General features: G+C 48.9%; 1 long non-coding RNA gene across 1 annotated transcript; it reads left to right on the forward strand.

The window, feature by feature from the left end:
- Positions 4,030-7,566, forward strand: LOC110389829. The gene is made up of 2 exons (XR_002433405.1): positions 4,030-4,129; positions 7,247-7,566. It is a non-coding gene; the product is annotated as an uncharacterized LOC110389829 (long non-coding RNA).

Raw genomic sequence — 10,599 nt, forward strand, 5'->3', positions numbered from 1 at the left:
CTTAGCTACCTCTCCCAGACCCTTTAAAAATAGATCAGAAGATGATAGACCGGAGATCAAAAAAATCACTGCTCTTGACTAAACAACACCAGTCTCTTCAGTCCTTCTTCATGCGTCATGTTTTACACCCTCCAGTCACTTGAGTCACATTCCTCTGGACATTCTCCCAATGGTACATATCTTTCCCGTACTCTGGGCAGTGCCCAGAGCTGGTCACATTACTAAAACATAGGTATTGTCTACAACAACAGGCTGTTGGAGCTATTTCAGGTGTCCTGCAAACAATGCTGCTGTTTACACTTCCCAGGGATGTTTAACTTTTCCTTTCTTTTCTGCAACACCATGACGCTGTTGACTTATGGTCAGCAGATTATTACTATAGCACCTGCAAAGCCTTTTCAATACAGCTGCAGTCTTCCAAACTGCTTGTCTTCCTCTCCCCCATCTGTAAAAGGGACAGTTCCCACATCTGTACTGAATGCTGAGCCATAGCATCATTAAGGTTGGAAAAGACCTCCAAGATCACAAAGTCCAACCATCAACCAATCCCTACCATGCCCACTGACCATGTCCTTCAGTGCCACATCTCCACATTTCTTTGACACCTCCAGGGACAGTGACTCCACCACCTCCCTGGGCAGCCTGTTCCAATGCCTCATCACTCTTTCTGAGAAGAAATTTTTCCTGATATCCAACCTGAACTTACCCCAGTGCAACTTGAGGCCATCATCTCCCATCCTATCATGTTACATGGGAGAGGCAGCCAACACACTCCTCAGCACCTCAGCACAACCTCCCTTCAGGTAGTTGTAGAGAGTGATAAGGTCTCCCCTGAGCCTCCTCTTCTGCAGACCGAACAATCCCAGTTCCCTCAGCCACTCCCCATAAGACTTGTGCTCCAGGCCCTTTGTAGCTTTGTTTTCCTACTCAGGTCATGCTCCAAATAGTGAGCAAACAGCTGACAAGGCTGGGTACAGCAACTGTACAATGGTTTTTCCTATAACGCCAACAGATGGAACTCTGTGATGACATCTACGAGGAAAAAAGCCTTTGAGTTATTCAGAACATTGCTTACTTTAACCGCTCCACTGAGAGACCTGACCAACGAAGTAGGCAACTCACTGACAAACCATGTTCCATCTGCAGTGAGTCACATTGCTTATTTTTTATTTCAGTCTTTACTTCTAAGTTGGATATTCTCTCACCATCTACTGATTCTCTCATCTTTGAATTATGATGGCCAAAGAATGCATGTTTCGTAACAACCTGCACAAGTGAACATGTGTTTGTGATGCTGGCATCACATGGCTCAGGTTGTCTTTGGAGAATGCAGAGATTCCCACAAGCAGATGAGAAAAGCATAGCTTTCCTAATGCCTGAGCCATTACCCAGCACAACCTGCCCCATGGCAGCACTCAACATAGAAATCTGGCTTTGACACAACATTTGTTTTCACCTAACAGTTCACCTGTACAAAGGTAGTGACCCTGTAAGCTCCTAGAAGAGTGGAGTTTCAACATCTTCCTGAGGCTCTGTGCCTTTGTGGGTAAGGTGGTTAAAAAAGTTGTGGTGTCTGTCTGGAACCATGACCAGGAAACCATCAGGGTCATCCTGGCACTTCATATGTGTTTCAGATCTTCTGTCCCTCTTCTCTGTGCTGTGTGACCTCATCTGGAGTACTGCATCCAGATGTGGACTACTTAGTACAGGAGAGGCATAGATCTGGTGGAGCACGTCCAGAGGAAGGCCATAGAAAAGATCCAAGGGATGGAACACCTCCTGGTTCAGCCTGGAGAAGAGAAGGCTCCAGGGAGATCTGAGAGCAGCCTGTCAGTATCAAAAGGAGGCTGTAAGAAAGAAGGGGACAGACTCTGTAGTAGAGACTGTTGTGATAAGACAAGGGGAAATTATTTCAAACTAACAGCAAATTTAGACTGGATATAAGGAAAAAGGTTACGATCAGTCTCGTGAAGCACAGGAACAGATTGCTCAGAGAGGTAGTGGATGCCCTACCCCTGGAGAGGTCAGGCTGTACGGAGTTCTAATGGAGCTGTAGGTGTCCGTGCTCATTGTGGGGGATTTGGGCCAGACGACCTCTTAAAGTCCCTTCCAACTCAAACTATTCTGTGATTCTATGATTCAGCTGCAGCTGAAATTCCAAACAAAAGAGCAGCAAGTAACAGGAGGATGGATGAAGGGAACTCTCAGGAAATTGTCCAGCTTTATGAAAAGAATAAAATCTGGAGACTTTTGACCAAGCACCTGAAATGCTAAATGGACAGCAGCCAAGTGAGGTGTCTCATGTGGGGTGTCCTGCACACATCACGCTCCCAGGTGAGTCCTGAGCACACCACCTCCTGCAGAGGTGGTCAGGACAGGCCGCGTGAATCCATGACGCATTTAGTAATGACCATCTCGTGAAAATTCTCTCTTCTATTTCTCTTTACACTGAAGAATATTTTAACTTGCATCAAGCTTCTCAGACATTTCAGGTCACCGATTAAGGCAAAGCAAAGGCCTATCAAATTATCTGTGTATCTTTTTTGCTTCTCATAATCACTAGGATCTCCCTTACTAATTAGGCTTCAACTACTGTGGGGTGAGTGCTTTAGCACCCAAAAGCCCTGCAGCCCTCCCCACTGTTGTTTTTTGTACAGAACACTGCTCACACACCTGAAAATCTGCCAGCCTCCCAGCTCATACACTGCCAGGTGTCAGGTTCTCCTTCCACATTGTTGTGAAATACTTTTTATTTCAAGGAGTACAAAAGAATATTACGTGCCCAATTTTCTTCCACAGACAGCTTCTGCAACATGAAGGAGAAAGATGAGGGCCCTACGGCACCTTGAAGCTGTGCAACCCACCCCTCTTCAAGACCACACTTTCAACACATCCCCAGCCATCTCAGCAGACCTGACCTCTTCCCCACTAGGTGAGAGGAAGGCTGCAGAGCACTGTCTGTGAGGCTGTGTGATTCTGTACTCCCCCATCTTATGACCCCTCTCCTCAGCCCTGGAACAGCTTGTGCACATCTGCATGAGGGCCCAGCAGTGCTGCTGAGCCAGAGCATGTTTCATGAGAGGAGCCCATGGGCCCCATAGCTATTTTTTTAAATTTGGCATCTACATTTGCTGTTTCCAGCCCATTAGCTGTTCTGCCTCAGCATGGGTGTGGATGCTTCCACTCCTCAGGCAAGGATGAGGCCCCATTCATGGATTAACCACCTCAGTGGGCAACATGAACAGCAGACACGATTTGTGCATTCGGGCTACAGCTGCCAGGAGGGACTGGATTTTAATCTCATTCCACAGGGGTCACATCCTCAGCTCACAGCCTGAATCATATCCTCATTCTCCCACCTCACTTTCCTGACCCATTTCTGGTAGACTTCCAGCCCTCTTAGAGAAGAATAGGTGTGGGTTGACTCCAAATGCCTCACTGAGGCTGCCAGGAGGAAGGCTGTGCCTGGGCCTCCCTCTATAAGCAGTGGTTGCAGCTGGGCCCCCTCCAGGCCTGGCCTTCAGAAGGACCAACACAAGCCCTTCCAACCCAGCATGCTCCTCTGTATCCTGGAAAAGAGATTTGCTGCCTCCTGAGGAGAACTTTCTGGATGTGGATGTGGACCAGGAGCCCCCAAGCCCATGGCTAGATGGGTTAGCTTTCACAGAATCACAGAATCATTAAGATCAGAAAATACCTCTAAGATCATTTAGTCCAAATGTCTACATACCACCAATATTGCCCACTAAACCATGTTCCTTGGTATCATATCTCCACATTTCTTGAACACCTCCAGGGACGGAGACTCCACCACCTACCTCCCTGGGCAGCCTGTTCCAGTGCCTCACCACTCTTGAGCAGTGAGCAGACCAGAAATGATAAACACATCCATGGCCATCCACTTCGCCTCCTCCCATATACAAGGAATTGGTCTTTGATTCAATGAATGCCCTGCAAATAAATTACATAAGAAAACTGTGATTACATAAAGTGCATTGCACAATGCGTTACATAAAGCTCAGGTCATGTCCCAGTCAACCAGCACTCAACTCCGTTACATTGAGAACAAATAATCCAAGGAGCAGCAGTGAGGGGAAAGGCAGGAGGAGGATGCTGTTCTCTGATGCAGGTATGTGGCACACACATGGCAAACGGGCCCACCAAGTTCCCAAGAAGGGCAGCACACAGCAAAACCACACCTTTTGGCTCTGAGCCTGTCCACAGAATACCTGAGCTGCAGGAGGATTTTGTTCGAAATGTTCTGGTTTGCTTTTCTGCAACTTTCTGATTTCAAATCAGCAGGTAAGAACCATGGGGAACATTTGAATTCTGACAGCAATAGAGCAAATTTTGTACCAGCAGGTGGAAATCAAAACCAAGTGGGAATGCTCTATTCAGTCCAGTTGCAGAGAGACCCCCAAGATGTTCAATGAAGGCCAAGGACTCATTTATGTGCTCTAGTATTTGGATTTTTCCAGAAAAGTTAGTTGGGATTTATAGATTTTAAAGCCAAAGAACCTTATTAAATTAGACCTGGAACTTCCAATCAATCCACCATAGGGATCGCAGGAAGGACCTTCTCCTTCTTTTGGAGATCACAGAATCATAGAATCATAGAATGGCCTGGGTTGAAAAGGACCTCAAAGATCATCGAGTTTCAACTCCCCTTGCTGAGTGCAGGGTCGCCAATCACTAAACCATGCTGCCCAGAACCACGTCCAGCCTGGCCTTGAATGTCTCCAGGGACGGGGCATCCACAGTCACCTTGGGTAACCTGTGCCAATGCATCACCACCCTCCGTGTGAAAAACTTCCTCCTAATATCTAACCTAAATCTCCCTTGTCTCATTTTAAAACCATTCCCCCTTGTCCTATCGCTATCTGCCCTCGTAAAGAATCGTTCCCCCTCCTGTTTATACGCTCCCTTCAAGTATTGGAAGGCCACAACTAGGTCTCCCCGGAGCCTCCTCTTCTCCAGGCTAAACAAGCCCAGTTCCCTCAACCTTTCTTCATAGGAGAGGTGCTCCAGCCCTCTGATCATCTTGGTGGCCCTCCTCTGGACTCATTCCAAGAGCTCCACGTCTTTCTTGTCCTGGGGGCCCCAGGCCTGGACGCAGTACTGCAGATGGGGCCTCACAAGAGCTGAGCAGACGGGGACAATCCCCTCCATCTCCCTGCTGGCCACTCCTCTTTTAATGCAGCCCAGAACATAGTTGGCCTTCTGGGCTGCAAGCGCTCACTGCTGGCTCACGTCCAGCTTCTCGTCCACCAGGACCCCCAAGTCCCTCTCCACAGGGCTGCTCTCAAGGAGTTCTTCCCCCAGTCTGTATAAATACCTAGGATTGCCGCAGCCCAAGTACAACACCTTGCATAAAGCTACATGTGGTTTTAGTATCATTGTTTTGGTAGCTTTGACCGGTCTTGGATGGGATTTTGCGCTTGGAAGAACTTCATGGCAGGAAATGTCTACAAAAGCTTCCATCCTGCCTTAGTAGGGCCAGACCAAATGAGCAGGGATCTCAGTGCAGTTAACTTGTTGCTCTTGTTTTTAGCGATAGCAGTGTACTTTACAAAGGAAAAGCAATAAATCTATAGGGGAGAAGATACACTTAATTAAACAGTTGTGCTTTGAAGTACCATGGAAAGGCCTAGAGGCAAAGAAAAGCTGCGAAGTGCTTGGTTCATTGTGTCAGATCTGCAAAGAAGCCAGCAGGGAGAATGAAAGGTGTCAGGAGATGAGAAATATCCTCCCTGAGGACTGGTTTTGCTGCTGGGCTGGGCTTCTAAATGGAAGGTTATTTTCTGAAAAGCAAGAGGGAATTGTATGGAATAGCATGGGTGGTGCAGGCGACTCCTGAGCCTTGGAGGCAGGTGGTACCTAGAAGCTTTTCCATGAGGAAGACCATGAGGAAAGCTGGGATTCTGTGCATCAGGTTTCAACATGGGAACATTGAGATGGCCAAAAACAGGTGGAGTGTTTTTATAAATCTGTGGGACCTCCCAGCAACACTGGCAATAGATCAATCCCCCCATTCCTTGTAACCAGACCTCCCTCCCTGTGGAGGGAGTTCCCAAGGGTCTCCTGCAAAAGTGAATGAGTCAAGAGTTTGTGCATGCAAATGTGCACAGGCAGAGCAGGGATCCCAGCTGTCACCCTTGGGCAATGGGAATGGTAAAGATTACTCAGGAGACCTTATTACAGCCAAGACCTCCCTAGGCTGGGTCAAAAAAGTCCTCAGGAGTGCAGACACCATGAGCACATCCACCTACCGGCGTCTGGCTACAACACAAGGCAAAACTCGTAGAGGTGATGCCTGCTTGAGCTTGGTGGCCATTGCGTTTCCTTCCACCCACCCTCCTTTTCTTCACAGAATGGTTTTATCTAGAGGTTATTCGGTACACAAAGACTTTTCTGGGCCAACGTTAGTTCACTGAGTCATTGGATGGAAAGCAAACCTGTGGCAGCAGGAGATAAGGGAGTGAGCTGCAAGCTCTTGCATAAGACGCTCATTTCCCAATGATGACTGGCAGAAAGCTGCAGGCTTTTGTACTCGAAGTGAAATTCCCTGGGAGGAGATGAGATGTGCCCGTGGGATGCTCTTGCTGGCTTCACCTCCAGCTCCTCCAGCTGGAAAACTGGTTCTGAGGCAGGACCAGGGAAACCAGGCCGCGGCGGTGCTCACACCAAATGCTCCTTTTGCATGCAGCACTGTTGAACAGCCAGCTCCACTCATGCTTTCCCCAAAAAAATAGATTTACCACCCACACACCTCTATCCCACACAAATCCTGTGTTCAGGAGATCCCCACTAATTACCAGCGCAAACAGACTTTGCTCTGGGACCTGCACAGGAGCAGGTAATCACAGGTCATGCTATGCTCATTAAGATCAAGCATGAAGCTCTTAGTAACACAAAGCTCATACCTAAGTCAAACAAAAGACAGGAGATTTGGGCAAAATGGTCTCATAGTTGATCCTGGCAAGCCTTAGGGAAAGTTGAGTAACCTAGATTCCCCATCTGACACACAGGGTGATGCCTCACAGGGCTTTTTGTCACCATGGGCAGCAATGGCCATGATGTGCAGGGCAGGTGTCCCTCCCTGAATGGAGTTAAGGAGGATGGAGTTGGTGGGCATTTGGCTTAAACATCTCCATGCTCAGACTGGAGAACCTTGTGAATTTGGGTAACATGAATCCCCTGCTGTGCACTGCACAAAGGCCAGGGCAGTAAATATCTTTTTTCCTAGATGGGAAAGGCCTCTGGACTGGAGGTTGCCCTGTCCCACAGCAGTCCCCTTCTCCACGGTATCTCTGTGCCTTGGAGGCATCGCCAGGATGGAGCTGTGCCATGGGCTAACCACAGAGAGTCACAGCAGCAGGATGGAGGTACAGCAGCACCGGAGTCACCCATTGCCCTCTGGGCCCAGATGTGCCTCAAGCTGCCCACTGGAGTCAGGGCGAAGTAAGGAAAGATCTTGCAGGCCGGTTCGTACTGCGAGGCCAAAATTACCCTCTGCATAGGAACACCCCACAAGACCCTGCCAGAATAAACTGTTTTTTCCTCCCATTGTACTGTCCAACTGCATGGCAACAAAAAGTGATATATGTGTATATCTGGGGGGCCGTACCAATAACATTCTACAATTCTGTGACATTCACACTTACAGTTACCACTTGATTTATTTATATGGATGCCATTGCATATCTGTTGCCACAATAAAGTATTTTCCATGATCTTTTACTAGTTACCACGAATGTTAGAGCATTTGCAGGGCTCAAACGTACAGGCACAAGCTCACACACAGTATAAAGCCATTATGGAAAATGGTCCACACTGCGTAAAGGCACAGTCCATGAGCTTGGCTGCCTGGTCCAGCTCCTCCAACGGACCTCTGGTTTTAATATCACTCCCGATGCTGAGAAAAGTGGAGGACACTCTTAACAAAAAAAAATTGTGTGCCTAGTTTTCACCCAGAGCAGAAGCAGCAGCATCCACTCCTGAGCAGAGGCAAGGAGCACTGCTGAACAAGTCTGGTGATGCCCAGCTGTAGGGCTAGAGGCAGAGCCAGGCAGGGAAGGCTGCACCACTCGCTGCTCTCCTGCAAGGGACCTCTTTGGTCAAAGTTAATGAGGTGTTGCAAGGCAACATCTTCTTGGAGACATCAGACATAGGCAGCCATGGACAGAGGAGACAGATCACAGGTGTAACATGGGAGCGCTCACCTCCCCTTCTTCAGGTCAGTCAGGTTCTCCTTGCACCTTCAACTCGATGTGCACCCTGCTGGTTCTGCATGTGGGCTTGGCTGCTTCTCACATCAAAATCAATGATCAAAGTGGGGAATAAATAGATAAAATAACTTGAGAAAGATCAGCTCATCAGGCCAAGTACAAACACAACCTACTCATCCAGAAGCATCTTGTAACCTGCAAGTAGGAACTGATAGAGATCCTCCTGCAGTGGTTGAGCCTACATACAACAAGCACATTGCCCTGGCCAAAACCACCTTCTGCATAGCTGGGTGTGAGTGCTGCTATCTGCCACCCCATCGCACATAGCCCAGATCTCTCATGGGCCTTGACGAATTCTCAAATTAGGGAGAAGGCAGCAGTGGCAGCATCAGGTCCATTGTCCTCCTTAGTCCAGCATGGCAGGGAAGACTTCAGCAAGAAAGGAGGGGTAAGAATGAGTTCAAGGAGCATTTGGACAATGCTCCAAGACATAGAGTTTGAATTATGTATGGTCCTGTGTGGAGCCAGGAATCGGACTCAGAGCCTTGTGGGCCCCTTCCAACTTGGCATAGTCTGTGATTCTGTGAGTCACTCAAAGACACCTGAACCCCCACAGGAAGTGCAGAGCCGGGGAGGGGGACCGGTGAAGTGGGTGTGCTCATGCCTCACTTCCACCAACCACGTTGCTGAAGAAAGGAACATCTTTTGGATCACTCAGGGAGAAGCAGTGTGGCAATGAGGCAGCAGGTTGAAGCAACTACGTGGGCAGCACAAAGGCACAAGCAGGAAAACCTGCTCTATGGTCAGATTCCCTAGTCCAGGCCAGTGCACCCAGAGGCCTCCCATTCCTGGCATTACTGCCACTTACCCCTGCGGAGCAAACGCTGTCACGCAGAAATCTGACTAGAACCATCAGGGCTGACCTCCAGCATCATCTAGACCAAAGAGCTCCACACCCAGCATTTCCTGCCCCAAGCCTGTCCTTCCTGCTTCTCCAAGAGTCTTACTTGTTTTCAGACCAACAAGCGACCTTGTTTGAATGGCCACATCCCCCATGGCTGTGCTGGACAGGGAGACTGCAGCCAGCTGACTTGGGGTAGAGCACCCAGAGGCCAGTCCTGCCTGACCAACGTGTGCTGGGGCATCTCATCTCCACCATACACAGGCTCCCACACCCCAGTGGGGTCCCCAGTGTGCAAGATGCTCAGAGATAGAGAAGAGCAAAGAAGCAGAGGGTCTTCAGCTGTCCTAAAAAGGATCTGCATGAATCAGACCTGCCAAGGGTTTGGCCTTAGAAGTGCAGTGCAATTATTTATTGTCCAGCACAAGCAGAGAAAAGATAGCTAGGAGCTCCCCAGCTGAGTGCTAGCATGCTCACCACCTTGAAAAAGTGCCCAAAGAGCTTCTGCCCAAAGTCCCTCTGGTTCCCCAGGAAATCCCTTCCACGGTCCTGAGCTGCAACAAACTCACTAAATCCCTGAGCTTTTCCCTTTAGGAAAAATGCGATTGTGATAGCACAGGGTCAGAGAAGCAGCCTACAAGGACCACACAATCCAAAGTTCAGCCCCCAGAGGAATAAACAGCAGAGAACAGCTGGTGGCAGACATAGTCCCCAGCTGCATGTCATGTGTGACATTCAGCAACATCCCTTTGACACCCTAGCGTTATTGGGATCAGGACAAATCTGCAGATAGAACACAGGTAGTATCCATGTACTCACTGAGAAATCACTCCTTGGACATGTTGCTGGAGAAATCCTGAATGAAGTAAAGATGACCATAGGAACTTACCACACTAGAGGCACACTTCCACCACAGAATACAAAACCCAAGACTACCCCTGGAACAGCCCACATCTTTTGTGCTGCACCAGAGAGAAGGTTCCACCTGTTTTGCCTTTCCCAGCCTCTCCATGGTGTCCCAGAAGATGCAGCAGGATGCAGCAGCAATAGACACCATGACTATTGGTGTGGGTGTGAACCACAGGATGCAGGGGTCCCACTCGCACCCCAGCACCAGAATACACTCACCCAGACCCCAGAAGGATGGGGACAGGCAGGTGCTGTCCTCCAGCCCTCCCAGCTGCTTCACCAGCTGAGATGACGCTGACCTGCAGAGGTTTCAAGGCATGAGCTGGATGGACACAACCCGTGTGTGAGTTTCTCCTCTCAGGACTTTTATGGGTAACACACACTCAGCCTGTCCTTGTGGAGCCCAAGAGTTTAATGGGGACGGGCAAATGCTACAGAAGACACAATGAAAGTAGCATGAGGAAAGCAGAAGGAAGTGCAAGCTCTCTGCTCCTCTCCCAATACTAAATCTATGTCCACCAAGCAACTGCCACTGTTGCCTGGCCTGAATTCAGGTTTTCT

Source organism: Numida meleagris, chromosome Z (genome assembly GCF_002078875.1).
Source record: "Numida meleagris isolate 19003 breed g44 Domestic line chromosome Z, NumMel1.0, whole genome shotgun sequence".
In the NCBI taxonomy this organism is placed as follows: Eukaryota; Metazoa; Chordata; class Aves; order Galliformes; family Numididae; genus Numida; species Numida meleagris.